Raw genomic sequence first — 8,992 nt, 5'->3', positions numbered from 1 at the left:
GGAGGTTGCGTGCCGCCCCGCCCCCTCCACGCCCCCTCGCCCTCTTCGCGTTTTCTCCCCGGCTCACGCCCCCCACGCCCCCCGCGCCTCCACGCCCCCCACGCGCCCCACGCGCCCCACACGGTCCCCCTCGCTCCCCACGGTCCCGCTCGCTCCCCACGCCCCCCCCGCCCGGGTCCCTCGCCCGTCACCGCTCCCCTGCACGCCCCCTGGCCCCTCCACTCCCCTCCCCGAGTCCCTCCACGCCCCCCCACCTTGCGGGTCCCTCCATGCTATCTCTACCTCTTGCCCCGCGCCCCTCTGGTGCTGTGCACCTGGTACTTTGGGGTCGTCCTGCAGCTGGCGCCAGTTTCGTGTCCCTGCGCCTGCCCCAGGCGCCTACCTGCCCACACTTTGAGTGTACTGGAGACGGCATCTGCACTGGTTTCCGAACAAGGCCAAGAGTAGCTGCATTTGTTTGGCCGTATTAGGCTCAGAGCTCCTGGATACTGTGTGGGCACCAAAATGGAGGAAGGGATTTTTCCTTCCATTTCCTACTCTGATGCCCTCTCTCTACACATTAGTTAAAAACCTATAAAGATGCAGATCCTGCCACCCCACCCCACACCTGTTCAATTCTGGCCCTGGAAAGGGAAGAGGCTCAGAATCAGCAGTTAGCAAGCACCAGGTGCGACTTAGGCAGGGACCCGTTTGTGAATGTGTTTTCCATGCATACCTACCTGCTGTGCCAGCCCATGCATACCCCATGCCTTCTGTGCCTTCTATACCGTGGACATTGCTGAATCAACAGTGCTGGTTAGCACCCTCGCCTGTCAGAATCTCTGGATGAGCCTGTGACTCAGGAATCCTGGGTGAGGAAACAAAGCTGAACTGGGCCAGGCCCGTGGTGATTTTGGAAAGGTAGTCATAAGCCAGGAAAGTTTACAGGGAGGTAAAGAAGTTACCCTAGAACTGGTGAGGGCAGGCAGAGGACTGGAATTTGAAATCCTGATCATTAGATCCTGAGGAAAAACTCAGAGGATGTGGATTTCAGGGTTCCGTCTCCTGTAGGAAAGCTGCCCCACCCCAGCTAACTCAGTGCCCTGCTGACTCCCTGAAACCTGCCCCAGTGGTGGGGTGGTGGGAAGGTGAAGTAAAGCCATTGACAAGTTGTACTCTCTAGCATGGCCTGGAAGCTCTGCCTCTTGTTCATCAGCATTGGAAGTTGTCGTTTGCAGACCCAGAGAGTTAACTATGTGTTACCTTCATTCGGTCATGTATCAAGACAAATGCTCTCCAAGAAAATAAATAACAGCTCACTCAGTGCTAAATCATGACGCTCTGAGTTTCAGTCTCCTCGGCTTCAAAATGAAGTAGGAAGACAAGGAGCCTGGGGGTGTTTAGGAGGAGGGGAAGCTGCAGGCCACCTGGATCCTGCCAAAATAGAATCTGCCTACAGCTTCTGGAGGGCAATGTGTGCCAGCTAGTCTGGGTTTTGATTGACGGGAGAATATTTTCTTGACTGGCAAATATTTGTGTTCCCAAGTTGGCAAGGCTTCACTGTCTGGTCTCCGCAGCCTATAAAAGAGCAAAGGGAAATGCTGCTGGAAAAGTCGTCACTCAGAGAAGCAGCAGGAACAGGAGTGCGGCCAAAGCCCAGGTATCGGGGTCCACCAGCCTCGGCATCCTTACTGGCAACGCTGCTACTTACCCCACTGGCTTGAGAACAGACGAGGTAGTGTGTACCCTACAGGTGCCCAGCGGTGGTGTCATGATGCCTCACACTTGCCCTGCAGGATTCAAAACGCCCAAAGCTCAGGAACAACCCAGTGTCCATCATCAGATGCACTGAGGGCAAGTGGCTCACCCAGGCTGTGGGGTATATATATATATATATTTTTTTTTTTCCATGAAATCCTGGCACAGCTACCTCATGGATGAACTTCCAAAACATGCTGCTGCGTGAACGAAGCCAGACACAAAATGACACATATGGCAGACTCCATCCCGAAGAAATGTCCAGAATCAATTGGCAAATCCACAGAAACAGAAAAATTAACAGTTGCCAGGGGAGGAAAGGAGGGAAGGAGGGAGGGAGGGAGGGAGGGAGGGAGATGAGCACTTGATGGTACCAGTTTTCTTTGGGGGGAGTGGCAGAAATGTCCTGGAATCAGCCGGGCCTGTAATCCCAGCGACTCGAGAGGCTGAGGCAGAGGATCGCAAGTTCAAAGCTACCCTCAGCAATTTAGAAAGACCCTGTTGTGGGGCTGGGGTTGTGGTTCAGCGGTAGAGCGCGCAAGGCCCTGGGTTCCATCCTCAGTACCACTTACAAATAATAAATAAATAAATAAATAATAAAGTTTAAAAAATTGTTTTAAAAAAGTACACTTTTTTGTTTTCCTGGGTTCCCCCCCTTTTTTATATATATATTTTTTATTTTTGGTACTAAGGATTGAACCCAGGGGTGCTTTACCAGTGACCCACATCTGCAGCCCTTTATATATATATTTTTTTTTTCTTTCTTTCTTTTTTTTTTTTTTTTTTAGGCACAGTCTCACTAAGTTACCCAGGCTGGCCTTGGACTTGTGATCTTCCCACCAGGCTCATACTTTCTGACTGGTAAGTCTGGGTGGGCCCAGGTACCCTGCATACTTTACCAGCTTCCAGGAGGTTTTTGCAACTGAGAACCCTGAAGTGAAGGGATTGGCTCCAATTCTGAGCCAGTTCTGAGCCAGTCCTAGGACCAAGGCAGTGGAGTGAGAGAGTCTTCCAGAAGCCCAGCCTCACCCAGGCCTCTCTGAGTGGTGATGTTACAATAAACAGACAAGAGGAAACCCAAATGGAATGGAGCACTGGGAGCCGGAAGTAGTGGAGATGGGATGCTACTAAAGATGGGTGGCCATGATTTCCTGCTCTGCAAAACACCTACCCTAGCTGGCCAGCATGTCCCCACGGCAAGGAGCCACAGGCATCACTGTGAACTCACATCGGCCTTAACATGGATGGGCACGGGTGCATATAAAAATATTTTCGTTCCAGGCGTGGTGGTGCACCTGTAACCCCAGCCACTCAGAAGGCTGAGGCAGGAAGATTGTGAGCTCAAAGCCAGACTCGGCAACTTAGTGAGGCTCTAAGCAACTTTAGTAAGACCCTGTCTGTAAGTAAAATTTTAAAAAATGGGCTGAGGATGTGGCTCAGTGGTTGAGTGCCCCCTGGATTCAATCCCGGGTACCAAATAATAATAACAATAAAACTTTTTTTTTTTTTTTTGAGACAGGGTCTTAATACGTTGCCCAGGCTGGTGGCTCAAGTGATTCTCCCACCTCTTCTCCTGAATAGCAGGATCTACCAGTGCAAGCCACCATGCCTGCCTGACTTACTTTCTTTCTTTCTTTTCTTTCTTTCTTTCTTTCTTTCTTTCTTTCTTTCTTTCTTTCTTTCTTTTTCTTTCTTTCTTTCTTTCTTCTTTCTTTCATAGTACTAGGGATTAAACTCATGGCCACTTGTCCACTGAGCCACTTGCCAGCCCTATTTTTTGTATTTTATTCAGAGACAGGGTCTCCCTGGTTTGCCAATCGCCTCCCTGTTGCTGAGACTGGCTTTGAACTTACGATCCTCCTGTCTCAGCCTCCCTGTGATTACAGGCATATGCCACAGTATCCAGCCTGGCTTACTTTATTTTTTAATTAACAATTAATAATTGTATATATGAATATATTTATAGGATTCAGTGTGTTTTTTTCCTTCCGTATTGAAAGTATTTTATTTTCTTCAGTATTGATGGTGCTTTGCCACTGAGTCACATCCCAGCCCTGTTTAAAAATCTTTTTATTATTTTGAGACCAAGATCTCACTAAGTTGCCCAGACCAGCCTTAAATTTGTGATCATCCTGCTTCAGCCCTCCAAGTAGCTGGGATTATAGGCAGGCGACCCTGAACAACAGGTGACATTTTGATACTTGCATGCATTGTGGAATGATCCAGTAAGGGCAGTCAACATATACGTCACCTCAAATACGTCCTTCATTGTGATAAGACTATGTAAGGCCCAGTCTCTGGGCTGAGGGTGTAGTGCAGTGATAAGAGTATATGTTTAGCATGCACAAGACCCTAGGTTTGATGCCCAGCACCCCCCAAAATAAAACAAAACCCCTCTCTTTTAGGTACTTTGAATGCATACTACATGCTGTAACTGCTGTCACTCTGCTGTGCCTGGCCACCAGCACTCCTCTTCACCTACCAACGTCCCCTCCCCCAGTTGCTCCACACCCTCCGCCTCTGGAAACCACAGGCTTCTATGCGGTCGACTTGTGAGGACTCCAGACACAGGTGCGATCATTCAGAGGCCATCCCTCTGTGCCTGGCTTATTCCACTTAGCATGATGTTCATACATGTTGCTTCGAATGACAGAATTTTCTGCTTTTTTAGGCTGAATAATATTCCACTGTATATGAATACCACATTTTAAGAATATCCATTCATCCATTGATGAACACTTGGGTTGATTCCGTGTCTTTTCTCTTCTGAATGGTGCTACAGTGAGCATGGAGTGCAGATATTTCTCTTGTACAGGTTTCATTCCCTTGGATTTGTGCCCAGAAGCGGGACTGCTGTACCTAGGAATATGTCAACACACGGGTTCCAACACCTTACATGTACCATTAGTGTGCATCTCCTTCCTCTAGCCACCAGGGGGCCACGCAGCAGCACCGCCCAGCAGAAGAGCACACCCAATACCCAGATGTTGGTTTCTAACACCACCTCCAAGTCAAGCAGCCAGAGCTCCTTTGAGAAAGAAGAACTGACCAATTCTAGGGTTGTCAGGGAATACACCAAAAGAACATAGAGATCTTACAGCACCAGAGAGTAAGGAAGTGCTCACCACAGACAAAAGGGAACCCCACAGTGTTGGTTCAATGCCAAAAGGACAGGAGGCACAGGTAGAACTCTGAATGGCGAAAGCTGGAACAACTCAGGCAAAACAGTATCAGTGTATGTTGGATGATAACCCAAAGCATTAGGTGGATATTCACAAGTCCATACAGATAGAAACCCTTGAACACTCATCTATGAGGGAGATGAGACAAGACCCCCAGGCAGAATTCCAAATAATGCACCCAGAGAGCTGCTCCTGGGGAGCTGAAGCCACTACAGAGGGGGACTGTGCACAGGGACCTCCCTCCAGGGAGCAGAACTGGAGAGTCAGGAAAGGATGTACGGAGCAGGAACTTGCAAACACCACCTCAGCCAGTGGGCAAGGTCAGCAGCGACAGTGACATTGCTGGTTCACGCCTTTGATAAGACAGGAAGAGGGGGGCACCTTCCTCCCAAAGAACCCGTCACTTTAGTAGAATCATGAGAAAAACATCAGGCAAATCCCAATGGAGGGACCTTCTGCCAAACACCTGACTACTACCCCCAGAACTGCCGAGGTCATCAAAACCAGGGAAAGTGTGGGAAAGAGCCAGCCCAGAGGAGCCTCGGGAGACAAAACAACTAAGTGTCGAGTGGAGTCCCCGGACAGATGAGGACACTAGGCAAAAACCAAGGAAGTGTGAATGGAGCACCTGCCTCAGTTAGCAGTGCGTCGATGCTGGTGGACGGATTGTGACAAAGTGTGCTGGAGTGATACAGGGGGAGCACCAGGGGAGCACTGGGAATGCACCAGGCCCGCTGGCAACCCTTCTGCATTCTACAACTCTTCTATTATGGAAGGGTTGCTTTAAAAGCCCTCAGGTAGGGCTGGGGATGTGGCTCAAGCGGTAGCGCACTCATCTGGCATGCGCAAGGCGCTGGGTTCGATCCTCAGCACCACATACAAACAAAGATGTTGTGTCCATCGAAAACTAAAAAATAAATATTAAAAAATTCTCTCTCTCTCTCTCTCTCTGTCTCTTTAAAAAAAAAAAAAGCCCTCAGGTCCCTCCGGCTACGAAAACACAGCCATAAACATCATTTCCTGAAACTGCGAGAAACGGTTCTCACTTTAGGATAATCAGACTGTGTGTGGAGGCACACACCTGCATCCCAGTGACCTGGGAGGCTGAGGCAGGAGGATTGCAAGTTTGAGGACAGCCTTAGCAACCTAGCAAGACTCTCTCAAAAAAATAAAAAAAAAAAGGGGCCTGGGGTTGTGGCTCAGTGATAGAGCACATTCCTAGCACATATGAGGCACTGGACTTGATCATCAGCACCATATAAATAAATAAATAAATAAGGACTGGGCTGTAGCTCAGCGGTAGAGCACATGCCTAGCAGGCATGAGGATCTGGTTTTATCCTCAGCACTGAATATAAATACAAGGACAATTGCTGCAATATCACCCGGCTGCATGGGAATTCGGAGCATTCAAACAGCTCTTCTACACAAGCCATCAGCTTGGGTGTCTTTTAAAGCAGCAGGACTTTCCACAGTTATGAAATGCTGTGGCTGTCTGCTGTGGTGGACACTAGCCATGGGTGGAAACAGCTTTACAAGGTGGTATGTACAACCCAGCACAAGGCCTCCATCTTCCGAGGGTTGATGGCTCCTGTGTCCAACATTTTGGCTGGCATCACTGGGATGAGAACCACCCATGAGCATGACCCAGGCCCCTCTGGGACTGAGCGTGTTTGGGACACCCTGTGGTCCACCTGCAGAGGGTCTTAGTGTGGACTTGCTTCATCTTTGTTGAGGTCTGGAGTTTCCTAGTGAGGAGACCAGTGGGCCAGCAAAGTGAAGAGTCTTCTGATGGACTGGGAGTGGGAGCCTCCCTGGCTAGCAGCCCGTCTGTGCGGTGTAGCCACCTGGCCTCACCAGGACAGGACAGGAGGAACTGGAGCCTCCCGGTGTGGGCCTGGGCACAGGAGTCTCTGACCCCCCAGTCAGGGTGCAGGGCAGGCCCCCCCTGCAGTCTCTGGGGGAAGCTGTGAACAGCAGGCACTTGTGTCACTTAGATAAGGTCAGGGCTGGAAATATAGTCACAGCAGCAGAAAACCAATGCAGAATGGAATACCCTCCTTCCCTTACCTCAGTGAAACAGCCAGGTGTGTGTGGAGCCAGGCCCTCGTGCTGAGCGGGGCTCCCAGCTGGGCTCCCTGTCCTGTCCAGCAGCTCAGGGGCCAACAGTGCCTACAGCTCCCTGCAGGTAACCCTGCATGCCCTGCTCCTCAGTCTGTAAGGTGGGATGGCCAGCTGGCAGCATGGGCCTATTCCAGCAAGCGGCAGCCGGAAATAGGGTGGGCCTACCCCTTCATCTGTTACCTATTTGCTGAAATTTGGTCTCGCCTGGTGCCTGGCACAGCAGTGGGCAGTGCGTAGTGAAGCCGGCTCTTAGCGCTGGTGGTATTTCTTTCTCGACAGCCCAACAGGTATTGCTGTCCCTGTTGAGCCTGGTATTCTGCAAGGCAGTGGTGAAGGCAAAGACAGCAGGGCTAGATCCCAGGGGCTGCCCTTATTAGCCGCTTCCAAAAACCTGGTCTGGATCCCGAGGGCAAAAGGACCATTTAAAGCATGAGGTGGGGAGGGGGGGTGATGTAGTCCTGTGCATCTTAAATGAGATCTCTGGGTGGAAGGCGGGGGTGCCATAGCAGAAGTCACCCAGGGCAGGAGAGTGGTGGTGATGGCCCGGCTTGGGGGGAGAGTGGGCCTGTCAGAACCCAGAGCCCACTGGCTGTGCATGCCAGGAGCGGAAACTTCCAGACCCCACCAGGTGGCCACAGGTATTTCCCATCCACCTGTGGCTCTGCACGGCTGGGCCTGGCAGCACGTCCGCCCTCCCACAGCCCAGCTCTGCCTGCAGCTGGCGCCTCCTGGGCCTGGCAGGGGGCGGCCATGACAGCCCACCATGCACTTTCTGGCTGGGCGGGCGATCCCGCGGGCCACGCGCTGTGAATTCGCTCTGGTGACTTTCTGCCATCTGCTGCTGTCGTTAAAAGATTACATTTCCATCTGTTTCACACTGTTCTCCCCCCAGCTCCTTCCTGGAGGAGCACGGCAGGCTTCCCGAGTTGCAAGACCAGAACATTTCTTGTCTCTTGGAGCCTGGACACAGCCCCACGCAGCAGGTCCAGTTCACCTCTATTGCCTCCTGTTCTCCACTTACTGCGGCCCCACCCCCAGCCCCACGTGCTCCGAGGGCAGCCGTACCCCAGGTTTCTGGTTGTTGATTTTAATCAGTATACAGGTTTTGGCATTAAAAATAAATGAGAAACAAACCACAGCTTTGAGCAACCCCCTCCTCCTGGATGATTCAAGGGATAAAAAGACTCAAACGCTAGGAACTGGGGAGTGGCGTTTTGGTCCCTATTAAACCCTCACTCTGGACCAGCCCCAGGGAGGCACCCACCCACCTGTGCCAACTCCTGGCCTTAATTGAGTATCCGGTTACTACAGGAGCCAACTGAGGCCCAATGCGGCTGTGGCAAGCTGGCGGTCTGTGGACCTTCTCCAGCACAGCTGTGTAAACATCAGCTCATCGCTACCACTCAGAGGCGCCTCAACCCACGGTCAGTGTGTTCTGGTCTTTGTGTGCATTCGTTCATTCAGCCCTCCCGCGGCCTGGTCATCATCCCCACTCCAAGACTGAGGAAACTGAAGGCCAGAGAGGCAGATGACTTGCTCAAGGCCACTCAGCTGATAAACAGAGGCAGGGACTTGTCTTGGGCTGGGAAGTAGGCCCCAAGAAAGGAGCCAATTGGAGGGAGTTTGTCCCCAAGGCTATCCCAGGAAGCACCATGCAGGGCGGAGGGCTGCCGAGGCAGGAGTCAGGTCTCCTCACCGCTCAGGTTAATGGTCTCAGGTAAGTGAGCAGGCTTGAAGCCTGTCTGCTCAAAGTGAGGTTCTTGGACCATCAGTGTGAGCCCCGGGGAGCAGGTCAGAGATGCGCAGCTGACATGGGCTATAGCTCACTGGTTGGGCACTTGCCTAGCATGCACCAGGCCCTAGGATCCCCCCCAGCACTGCAAACAGACAACGGAAGGAGGGAAGGAAGGGAGGAAGGGAGGGAGGGAGGGAGGGAGGAAGGAAGGGAGG

This window comes from Marmota marmota, unplaced genomic scaffold, assembly GCF_001458135.2.
Source record: "Marmota marmota marmota unplaced genomic scaffold, marMar, whole genome shotgun sequence".
Classification (NCBI taxonomy): domain Eukaryota; kingdom Metazoa; phylum Chordata; class Mammalia; order Rodentia; family Sciuridae; genus Marmota; species Marmota marmota.
The sequence above is the reverse complement of the archived record's forward strand: the minus strand, read 5'-3'. Positions refer to the sequence as shown.